The sequence below is a fragment of the Bubalus kerabau genome, chromosome 3 (assembly GCF_029407905.1).
Source record: "Bubalus kerabau isolate K-KA32 ecotype Philippines breed swamp buffalo chromosome 3, PCC_UOA_SB_1v2, whole genome shotgun sequence".
Classification (NCBI taxonomy): Eukaryota; Metazoa; Chordata; class Mammalia; order Artiodactyla; family Bovidae; genus Bubalus; species Bubalus kerabau.
Window position 1 is genome coordinate 71,116,390 of NC_073626.1, and position 11,959 is coordinate 71,128,348.

The 11,959-nt window shown below is 39.2% G+C and overlaps 1 long non-coding RNA gene across 3 annotated transcripts in view; it reads left to right on the forward strand.

Annotated features, from left to right (window-relative positions):
* LOC129646204 (uncharacterized) overlaps window positions 1–11,521 on the forward strand; it is an 86,475-nt gene extending 74,954 nt beyond the window's left edge. The window contains exons 4-5 of one of the 3 annotated variants that reach the window (XR_008711761.1): window positions 10,314–11,143; window positions 11,260–11,521. This is a non-coding gene — a long non-coding RNA (uncharacterized LOC129646204). Of the gene's footprint in view, window positions 1–10,313 lie in introns of all 3 variants that reach the window. The other 2 variants (XR_008711759.1, XR_008711758.1) reach the window with 2 other exon arrangements.
* Window positions 11,522–11,959: the final 438 nt, after the last annotated feature.

Genomic DNA, 11,959 nt, shown 5'->3' on the forward strand with positions numbered 1-11,959 from the left:
AAGTCAAATCTGATGAACATTTCTAAAAGCCATTTCTCTTTCAAATGACCTATGGAGGTTGCTTCCAGTACTGAGATTCTAAATTGCCTTTTATTTCTTGGTAATATGCTTCTGCTCCACTATATGGAAGAAAGGTTGCTTATTATACCCTCTAGTGGTGATTGTGACATTCTTAAAAATATTTTTATTGCATTCTTTGGCCTTTTCCTATAAACTTGCTATACATTTACTTTAAAATATATGTATATGATTCTTTGACTTTATACTGTAAATTGTACAGTATAAAAGAAATTTATCAATCTATGCTGCTGCTGCTAAGTCACTTCAGTCATATCTGACTCTGTGAGACCCCATAGACAGCAGCCCACCAGGCTCCCCTGTCAAGATACAAAAAATGTAAATCATTTGCATTACATTTAGTGTTTATAAATACATCACAAATAGGTTTATAGATTGATCCATTTTCCTCACATTTCATATACTGCAGTTTTATTCCAATTTTAAAAATATGTCTTATTCTTCTCTTCCATTTGGAATAGTCAGTAAGCAGTTATTCACACCACTGGAGGAAGTATATATAGACTTCTACATATCCCAAAATGTCATTATATTTTGGTTTAGAGTCCTTCTTTACTCATACTTAGTCATGAGTACATCTCATTTTCTAAGAATTCACAACATTTGAAATAAAATAAGGAAGCCACCCATGGAACTTCTGATTCTACAGGAACTAGGAATTTGTCACTCCTTCCTTTTTCACTCTGCCTTCTCCACCCCAAGACGGACAAGGGAACATTTTTTAAATTGAGGATAAATACACATTTTGAAAGAACATCTGCCAAGATTGTTGCTATGTCTCTGTCTACATTCTTCTCAGGTAAAAATTTAATTAGGTATTTTCTTCTAAACTTCTTGCTTTCAAATTCCTAATCAGTTACAGTCTGTATATAGATGATGAGAATAAAGACAGTTAAGAAAAATAAAGGAGACAAGCCGAATAGGTGGTTCTCAACAAAAACTTGAAATTAAGAGTTGTCTGCAACTGAGAGTAATCAAGAGATAACCATAAATTAAAATGACTTTAATAAATAGATAAAAATGTCTTGTTTCTGGATAAAAAAGACTCAGTATTTTTAGATATCAATTTTCCTAGATTAATCCATAAATTAATTGACAATCCAGTAGAATGTTAATATACTTTGATCAAAGTATATTTTGACCAAAGTATTTATGTATGTTTCTAAAGTTTATCTGAAAGAATATGCAAATGAAAATAGCCAAGAAGAGCAAAATTAAAATAAAGATACTAGAGGGAAGGACTAGATTTAATGTGTTTGAATACGATATGAAGCTGTAATAAAAAAAAGCATGTTATGAGCCTGCTAAAAGAGACGTGTATCAGTGGAATAGGAAAACAAACAGTGATATTTTAGTAAATGCTAATACTGACATTTTGAATCGGTGAACAAAGAAGGATTAAAACAACTATTTGGAGAAAAACTACAAAATCTTCCTTCTTTTCTCTTCACATCAAAATATATTCCCGTTAGATCTATGAGTTAAATTTTGAAAGACAAAATACTAGAAATAAATAAGAATTAGTATGTTAGTAAGTCTTGGAGTTAGGAAGGCATTTATAAGCATGTGAAACCCAGAGACCATAAAGAAAAATATCTGTAAATATACTACTGCATATATTTAAATGTTGGACTTATTCATTAAAATATTTCATAATTATAGTCAGAAGTCCAAAACTGGAGAAACATTAATGTTTGTGAAGACAAAGTGCTAATTTTCTAATTTACAAAGAGCTCTCTTATGTTACTAAGAGAAAGAAAACCCAATAGAAAAATTGGCAAAGTATGTAAATCAGAAAACCACAGATGAACAAATATAAATGAACAGAAATCAATGAAAAATCTTGCACCACCTCACTAATGAATACAGAAACAGAAATCTAAATAAGCTTAACAATCTCGTCTGATCAACTGGGAAAAGATGAAAAGAGTTGGTAATACAGAATGTTTAACGTAGTGAATTTCGACACTGTAGGTAGGAATGTAAATTAATATAATATTTTGGGGGGTAAAGTTGGCAATATTTATTACAATGTTTCTGACTCAGTTATTTCACTTCTACAATTTTAGGACTTTATTCTACAGAAATACTTCACATGAATATTCAGAGATATATGTATAAAGCTGTCTTTATATTATTAAAAAATGACCCAAATACCACTGTGGAAGAAAGTATAGCATGCCCTCCTAAAGATAAATAAATAAACATAGTAACTTAATATAACATGGTAATTTCACATGATCTAGCAATTCCACTTCTGGGCATATACCCAAAAAAAACATGAAAGCAGGGACTCAGATGCTTGTACACACATGTTCAAGCATTATTCTCAACTGCCAAAGGTAAAAACAATCCAAGTGTCCATCTGTGAATGGATAAATAAAATATATTACAGTTTGACCCTGAACAACACAGATTTGAATTGCCTGGGTCCATTTATCAGAGAAGGCAATGGCACCCCACTCCAGTACTCTTGCCTGGAAAATCCCATGGACAGAGGAGCCTGGTAGGCTGCAGTCCATGGGGTCGCGAAGAGTCGGACACGACTGAGCGACTTCACTTTCACTTTTCACTTTCCTTCATTGGAGAAGGAAATGGCAACCCACTCCAGTGTTCTTGCCTGGAGAATCCCAGGGACGGGGGAGCCTGGTAGCTGCCGTCTATGGGGTCACACAGAGTCGGACACGACTGAAGTGACTTAGCAGCAGTAGCAGGGTCCATTTATACATGAATTTTTTTTCAGTAGTAAATACTGCAGTACTGCATGATCTGCGGTTGGTTAAATCTGTGGATGTGAAATGGCAATATGGAGGAAACTTGAATATCAGATCAGATCAGTGGCTCAGTCGTGTCCGACTCTTTGCGACCCCATGAATCGCAGCACGCCAGGCCTCCCTGTCCATCACCAACTCCCGGAGTTCACTGAGACTCATGAGGGCCAAATATAAGTTACATGTGGATTTTTGACTGCATAGAGTGTTGCTACTTGGAATGATGTACAAAATGCATTGTGAAGTGAAATGAAGAAATAGAAGTGGAAATTGCATTATAGTTGTTTTATATATTTCTTTTATAAAATAATGATACATCCAGTTAACCAAGGGTAAGTCTATCTAAACTATATGATAGAAAAATCACCTTTGTGATTGTCTTCTTGGAAATATGGAGTCAGATTGCACTCTTGTACCTATGAGTTGGGTTTCCTGTAAGCAATGAATATTCTCTGCTGTCAATCATACTAGGAAGAGATTGATTCATCCAGGGACAGAAAATGGGGACATAGTGAGCAAGAATTAATTCGACTGAGATAAGGAAAAGATTTTCCTCCTTTCTCTGGGCTTGAGAATTGCCAGACTAGGAGCCCTGCCCTCTGCTCTATCATATGGAGACAATTTGATGACAAGTTAGGAAGGTGTCTTCTCTGGTGCCTCAGAGGGTAAAGCATCTGCCTGCAATGTGGGAGACCTGGGTTCGATCCCTGGGTCAGGAAGATCCCCTGGAGAAGGAAATGGCAACCCACTCTAGTACTTTTGCCTGGAAAATCCCATAGACAGAGAAGCCTGATAGGCTACAGTCCATGGGATCACAAAGAGTCAGACACAGCTGAGCAACTTCACTTCACTTCACTTCACTTAGGAAGGTGGTTCAACCCATAGAGGACCCAAAGAAGGCTGGACACGAGCTGTAGCAGCAATTTATTTTTCATATCGGACTTCCCTTCCATTTGTCCCTGTCCTTCTATAAGGTCAGCAGGCTGAAGAAAAATTATTGGAGAGGCTGTGTCCATGCTAGTGGACAGTGGTAACTGCCAAAGAGCTCCCATGTCCTGTGGAGTAAAGATGGTGAGTTTCATCTCCAGAGCAAAGAGGGGCAGTTTAACAGGAAGAGAGGACCAGAAGGGAAGAACCTCAGGGACATGTTCCTTAGAAGATGTTAGGTACCGAAAACCATTAGAAACATATGAGAAACAGTCTTTGCAGGAGATTCTTCTTCATCACTGAGAAACTTGGGGAGAGGTCCCACCATCAGGGTTTGGATTAGAATAATTTTAATCCAGATATTATCTTGGGTCTTTCTGACCTTTAAAGATGGTTCAACACCCAGCTTCAATGTCAAGTCCGGTAGATTTCAAAACTGTCCCAAAGGTTCTGTGAATTCAAGGGGATAAGGCAGGAAAGAAGGGACTTACAACTCATGGCTCCCTCTAGTGGGGATTCCCTCTGCTGCTGCTGCTAAGCCGCTTCAGTCGTGTCCGACTCTGTGTGACCCCATAGACGGCAGCCCACCAGGCTCCCCCATCCCTGGGATTCTCCAGGCAAGAACACTGGAGTGGGTTGCCATTTCCTTCTCCAATGCATGAAAGTGAAAAGTGAAAGTGAAGTCGCTCAGTCGTGTCCGACTCTTTGCAACTCCATGGACTGCAGCCTACCAGGCTCCTCTGTCCATGGGATTTTCTAGGCAAGAGTACTGGAGTGGCTTGCCATTGGACTCCCTCTACCTAGCCTCAACATGGCTTTGACACTCAGCCCCAGGACCTATTCTCACAAGGAAAGCTGATTCACACCAAGCATTCTGTGGATCTAACAATCTTTACTATACCACTGGGGGTCATGGAAGAGGTGGCATCACCACTGCATACAAATGACATGAAGCCCCCATGAGAGACCCTGGTCTCTGTGCTTCTTGGTACCTCAGCACCATGGATTCTCTTAACTCCTCCTCGTACATTCTCACAGTCTCCTTTCTCCTCCCCCTCATTTATTTCCTCCTGATTATTTCTTCTCCACTCTTCCCTCTGCCAATGTTTAAATGAAAAAAGAACTCCTCTTCTTGTCTCACACAGAGCAGTTCTTCCCTATTCTCTGTGTATCACATCTTGGCCAATCACTTTAAGGGTTCACCTTTCAACTCAGTCATTAATTAAGGTCTTAGGCATCTTTTCATGTGATTTTTGGCCATCAATATGTCTTCTCTGGAGAAATGTTTATTTAGCTCTTGTATCCATTTGTTGATTGAGTTGTTTGCTTTTTTGATATTGAGTGGCATGAGCTGTTTGTGTATATTAGAGATTAATCCCTTGTCAATTGCCTCATTTGCAAATATTTTTTCCCATTCTGTGGGTTATGCTTTTGTTTTGTTTATGATTTCCTTTGCCCTGTAAAAGCTTCTAAGTTTAATTAGGTCCCATTTGTTTATTTTTGCTTTTATTTTCGTTACTCTAGGAGGTGGATTCAAAAAACATTGCTGCAATTAATGTCAAAGAGTAGCTGCCCATGTTTTTCTCTAATGGCTTTATAGTATCAAGTCTTACATTTAGGCCTTTAATGCATTTTGAGTTTATTTTTGTGTATGGTGTCAGAGAATGCTCAGATTTCATTCTGTTACATGTGGTTATCCAGTTTTTCCAGCACCACTTACTCAGTGTTAGTCACTCAGTCACATCCGACTTTTTGACCCTATGGAGTGTATTGCCTGCCAGGCTCCTCTGTCCATGGAATTCTCCAGGCAAGAATACTGGAGTGGGTAGCCATGCCCTTCTCCAAAGGTCTTCCTGACCCAGGTATCAAACCCAGGCCTCGTTCATTGCAGGCATTCTTTACCATCTGAACCAGAGACTGTTTTTTTCCATTGTATATTCTCACCTCCTTTGTCATAGATTAATTGATGGTGAGTATGTGGGTTTACTTCCAGGCTTTCTGTCCTGTTCTTGAATTTTCACAAAAAAAAGGATATATTTCTTTCCTCTGGAACTTCAGAAATCTACCTCTTGCCCTTGGGGAGCTCACAGTGCACAGAACGAAGGTATGAACCCCAGTGTGAAACAACTGATCAGTACAGCTTGTTTCACTAGCAATCCAAAGAACGGAGATGTCTAATTGCATTATCTGTGCTTGTCGAATTAATTTTATATGGCTGTGAAATATTTTCCAAGTGACAATAGACCTACTTCCTGTCTCCCTAGAACCATAAGTTGCCAGAAGTTCCTAGTTTTGATGGATCTTCCTAATGGGATCCTTCTAATAAAACTGGCATTTGATTTTCTCTGTCATTCATGCTGCAATTTATTTTTTGTTAGGTTTTAATTGAAAACATCCACATATTTCCTCTGGAGTTATAATGCCAAGGAGCCGGTTATAGTAGTAGACATACTTTCCTGCTCATCCTGATAAGAAAATACAGGGAATTTTAATTCTACCTGTTTTTCCCCCTAGATTTAGAATGTAAATTCTTTCTACGTATTTATGAAACAAGACAAGCTGATAGCGAGAGCAGTACTCAGTAATTGGAAAGTCAGCTACTTTTTATCTCTTGGTTAAAAAGAGGAAGTAGGTCAGTTCTTTCTTAATATTATTAGCAAATACTATTTAGGATGATACATCATCATGCTGCTGCTGCTGCTTCTGCTGCTAAGTCGCTTCAGTCGTGTCCGACTCTGTGCGACCCCATAGATGGCAGCCCACCAGGCTCCTCTGTCCATGGGATTCTCCAGGCAAGAACACTGGAGTGGGTTGCCATTTCCTCCTCCAATGCATGAAAGTGAAAAGTCAAAGTGAAGTCGCTCGGTCGTGTCCAACTCTTAGCAACCCCATGGACTGCAGCCTACCAGGCTCATCTGTCCATGGGATTTTCCAGGCAAGAGTACTGGAGTGGGGTGCCATTGCCTTCTCTGATACATCATCATAGGATGATACAAATTACTAGGGGAAAGACATTGTAAAGTTGATTTTCAAGCAAGAGGCAATAGCTAACTTATTTTTCTTAAATATATTAAGAATGCAGTGACCAGTTTTTCAGTAATCAAAGTCTGAATCCTTTTTTGTTCAAACTAATTTTTTAATTAGTTTTTTTTTGATACCTTACCAAAAAAACTAACAAAAACTAAACTAACTCAGCAAGCCATTTTCACTACTCAGATCAAGCACCTGCTAGAAGGGTTTGTTCAGATGCATTTGTTGCTATTCAGTTGCTAAGTCGTGTCCATGCATCTGAACATATTTCAGCCATATACCACAAGTGTATGTGATGGAGAGAGAAATATAAATGTGAGAATAAAATATTTATGGCATGGAATTACTCATGCCCATTTGTTTATATAGCCTTCTGTGTGTGTTTCTATCACAGACGTGAAACTAAAATTCGAGTAGATCCCTCTGCATTTGAGTCTTCTGGTGAGGAAATTTAAATTGCCCATCTACTAATTTTTTTTGCATTTGAGATAAATCATGAGGTATTTATAAATATCATTTCAAAGGCTAAGAGATGGTATCTGTGTATTTGGCTTATTACTAAACCAAGAAGAAGTTTGTTTTAGAAGCAATATGATTCTCCAACAGCCTCCATGTTTGCATACATCAGAATTGATGGCAGTTTGGAAGCCAAATACAAAAGCAAACATTTCTCAGGAAGAACTACAATTTGCTGCCATCCATGTCTATCAAACTCTGGGTGAAACATTTCCGAAAACCTACTTCTCAGCCTTGATCCTAAATGGCTTAGAAGGCTGGTGACCTCATCCTTTGATGTTTAAAAAAGAAGGAAACTATATTTCAACCAAAGAGGCTAGAAAACATTAAAACTGCTCAAACTGGAAATTTCCACAACATCTGACAACCCACCAAAAGCCACTGAGACAAACATGCTCTCAAGTGCTGTCCTGCTTCCAGTTTCCTGTGCTTTCTGCAAGTACTTCAGTTTTTCAATCTGCTTCTGGAGAATGCTGGCCACTGTTTCAGGGGAAATGCTTCCGTGACTATTGTAACGAGCTGAATTCTTGCCCAGACCAGGGAGATCCTAGACACTAGCCTGTGGACAACTGCTGCAAGTGAAGTCAGGAATCTGATCCGCAGGAGCGGCTTTTAGGTCTGTCATTGTTTCAGAGTCCATGAGCTTTAAGACTGGGAATTAAAGCAAGAACACTAGAGGCTGAGTGCCTAACTCCTATCAGTGCCTAACCATCTTCAAAGATGCGAGAACTCAGCTCTGAGCGCATTTTCAGTAGTTCTTTGCTTGCTGTTTCCACAATTAATGAACGCCCCTTTAGATTCTGCAGTTCTGTAAATCCGTGGATGATTTAACCTGAATCATGACCCTATTACTTGGTAGTTAAGAAGAATGACTACGAATAGAATAGACTCAGTAAAGTTGAGTCTCCCAAGGATATTTGTCAGTTATTGCGGATCCATTGGACTTCTGTGGCCCTCAACCCTCAGTTGTTTATATTCCTGAAACATTTGAATCCTTTACATGATCTATTTTCAGAATGCTGCTGCTAAGTCGCTTCAGTTGTGTCCGACTCTGTGCGACCCCATAGACGGCAGCCCACCAGGCTCCCCCGTCCCTGGGATTCTCCAGGCAAGAACACTGGAGTGGGTTGCCATTTCCTTCTCCAATTTTCAGAATAGATCAGCCAATTTAATTTGTAGTTACATTAGTTACATTGCAACCTGAACTTCGATTTTTGATGTCGCAACTCTTGGTAGACTCCTCTGGAAGATGATCATAATAATAACTAGCATTCGGTGAGCTCTTCCTATGTGGTAGCTCTTTTACAGACATCATTTGTCACAGAAATTCTGGGAGACAGGCACTGACATTAGCCCCACTATACAGATGATTAAACAGAATCAGAGAGATTAAGTTACTATCCCAAGGTCACACAGTGGTTGAACTGAGACTTGAACCCAAGCAGTGTAACTGCAGAAACTGTATCTCTGTAAAAGTCAAGTAAGGTGTAATCCCCTGACCAGAATGTCTGGGAAAAAATTAAATGCTCCAAGTAGTAGGATGACTGAATAAATTATGGTTTACCCATGCAATGAAATATCAGGTAATAATAAAACAAAATAATAGTTTTATGAATATGCAATGGTATGAGAAAATGCTAAAATGTAACATTAAATGAAAAAGTGCTGCACAGTAAAATCTCAATTTTGTACTTAAGAAAAATAGATAATAGAACGCCAATGTTGATTATCTCTAGAAATTGGATGAAAGGTGATTTTAGTTTTTTCTTTATGCTTCTCTGTATCTTCTAAATTTTTGGAAGTGGCCATCATCAGGAAAGTGAGTTCAGTCATGTCTGACTCTTTGCAACCCCATGGACTATACAGTCCATGGAATTCTCCAGACCAGAAACTGGAGTGGGTAGCCACTCCTTCTCCAGGGGATCTTCCCAACCCCGTGGAAGTGGCCATATATTACCTTAAATTCCAAAAATTAAGGTATAGTGAAGCATGAAAATGTCTGAAATTCACTTCTTCTAATTTCTAGCATTGAAGAAAAAGGAGTCTGTTTCTGTTTTGTCTGAGACAGTGATGTCCACCTGTACCCAGACGTATGTGGCCTCTTATCCAGACCTTTGACTGGATTAGACTCCTTAATTTTCATAAGAAAATGTCAATTCTACCACCAGCTCAGCTGACACTGATAGATGTGTCCTTCATTGTCCTCATAGATTATCTATACTCGAGCATCTCTCCACAGAGGATAACCTTGAACTCTGCTGTCCCAGAGAGCTTGATTACTTTATATATGTTTATATATTATATTCATGTGTATTATTATATCTGAATATATATTATATATTCAGATAAAACTCCCAGATGGCCATATTGTCTATTTCTCTGGGACTTAACATTTTATCATTGATCCTTACATCTGTATCCTACAACCACCTTGCCGAGCTCCTCACAAAATTATGTTTGCTGAGCTGAGTTTAGCCCCAAAACCATGAGCTTGCAGTGAAGAATCTTATAAGTAAGAGCCCTATTGCATTAAATGTAGAAGAACTGTTGAAACAGTTGTTCACCATATCATTACACTATAAAAGGGAATTTTTCCCAAGTCAAAAGTCATCATGATCTTTCTAAGCAATAGATTTGTTTTAATCTTATGGACACTATAATGTGTATCATCAACTTAAAAATTACAGATCACAAATAACCCTCTGTCTTAGCTGCTGTAAAGTCCTGGGCCAGATACATGGTGTTCCTCCAACAAATGTCCAGATGCTTGTTTGTTGAACTGATCTCTGATTTTCTTCTGGCATTGACTTTCTCCTTTTTTTTTTTTTTTTTTCATTTTTATGTGCTCCTTCAAACCATATGAGGAAGGGGAGAGTAGAAATAAATGGATAGATAAATGAATTAAAGCAAATTTGTGTTGGAAACTTAAGGCTATGATTTCAAATCAGCACAATGAGCATGAGAGTTTTATTCCTTCATCTGTTTTCCTAGAACAATTTACAGAGATTCAAGAGTTGGTGACATGATGATGACATGGAAAATGGAAGATTTTCCCCACTGCTATTTGTTTTAAAGAAAAATGACAGAGGTCAAGTCCCGGGTTGATGTACTGCTCTGACAAGATCCACTGTGACACTGGGAACACCCTAACATGAACTGTTTTCTCAGGAAACAGGCCAACTGCTTTGATCTCAAGTGGACAAATCAGAAAGGCAGGTAGGAATGACTTGTTCCTCTGTAATTTTACAAGCTCAAATTCTACATTGCATCCAGTTGTTTCACAAGCTCCTGTACTTACAAACTTTCAACTTCAGAAAAGCGAACACAAAGCCCCAAATGAGAACAAAGGCGTGCAGGCTCTGCCTTCCCCACAACAACAGTCTGATCACTTGAGCAGAGCACTCTTGCTCCCGGTACCAATAAATTTACCTGCTCACACGTGAGAGAGCTTCTGCAGTTGCTTTCCCCATTACCTTGTCCTCGCAGGATTTCCATCATCTGTTGTTTTTTTCCATTCAGTCTTTAAGTAAGGTGTTTCACCTTCCCCTGGAGGCAGCACTTGATCTCTTTCTTTCCTGTAAACAGCAGTGTGGCCTGTCTTAACATTCTCTCCAGAACAATTTTTCCTCTCTAAAGTGCTGAGTCACTGAAGGGAGGAAGAGACATTCTGTGGGCAGCAGTAGTCAACTGAGAAAACAATCATTTCCCAGGACTTAAAGAGTGAGCAAATTCGAAAAGTGGGCAAGAAGTCTGTTCAGGGTGAAAGGTACAAAGTCCTTTTCACATAGTCTGTGGAAGATCATCTTTCATAAATGAAAAAGGTGTGAGTGGAAAATTCTTTTATTTTGCAGCAGCGGGGTAGTGCATCAGCCCTGGGCTGGGATTTCAGAGAGTTCTCTTGAGTTCTTAGCCTTCCTTCCTGGGCTCTGCCTTTCAGTTTTTCACCAGTTCAATGGGAAGATGACCTCTGCTCCTACTGCAAGAGAAGGGTACCGACAGACTGAGTGTATGGGAGTTCTGAGTTTTGGGACACCTGGATTTGACTGTTGATCTTCAAATATCCACTGCTTCAAAATCAGTCTAGGTACATTTGAACTTTTTATTTTGTATTTCTCAAAGGCTACTGAATTAAACTGTTTGAGAATGAAATGGGCAGGATATACAGGAAAATTCTGACACTATAAAGCTTTTAAAATGGAGACTGATGGCAATTTCTTGTGAATCAAAAATATCACAAAATAAAAACAGTTTAAAAATGATTATTAGCCCTACCCAAACTCAGGGTGGCTTCCCATACAGTAATGTGTGTGATATTTCCACAGCCTCCTTTTCAAACCTTGATGCTGCTGCTGTTGCTAAGTCGCTTCAGTCGAGTCCAATTCTGTGCGACCCTAGATACGGCCTCCTACCAGGCTCCCCTGTCCCTGGGATTCTCCAGGCAAGAACACTGGAGTGGGTTGCCATTTCCTTCTCCAATGCATGAAAGTGAAAAGTGAAAGTGAAGTCGCTCAGTCTTGTCCGACTCTTAGAGACCTCATGGACTGCAGCCTACCAGGCTCCTCCGTCCATGGATTTTCCAGGCGAGAGTACTGGAGTGGGGTGCCATTGCCTTCTCCGTTTCAAACCCTTCCCGTATC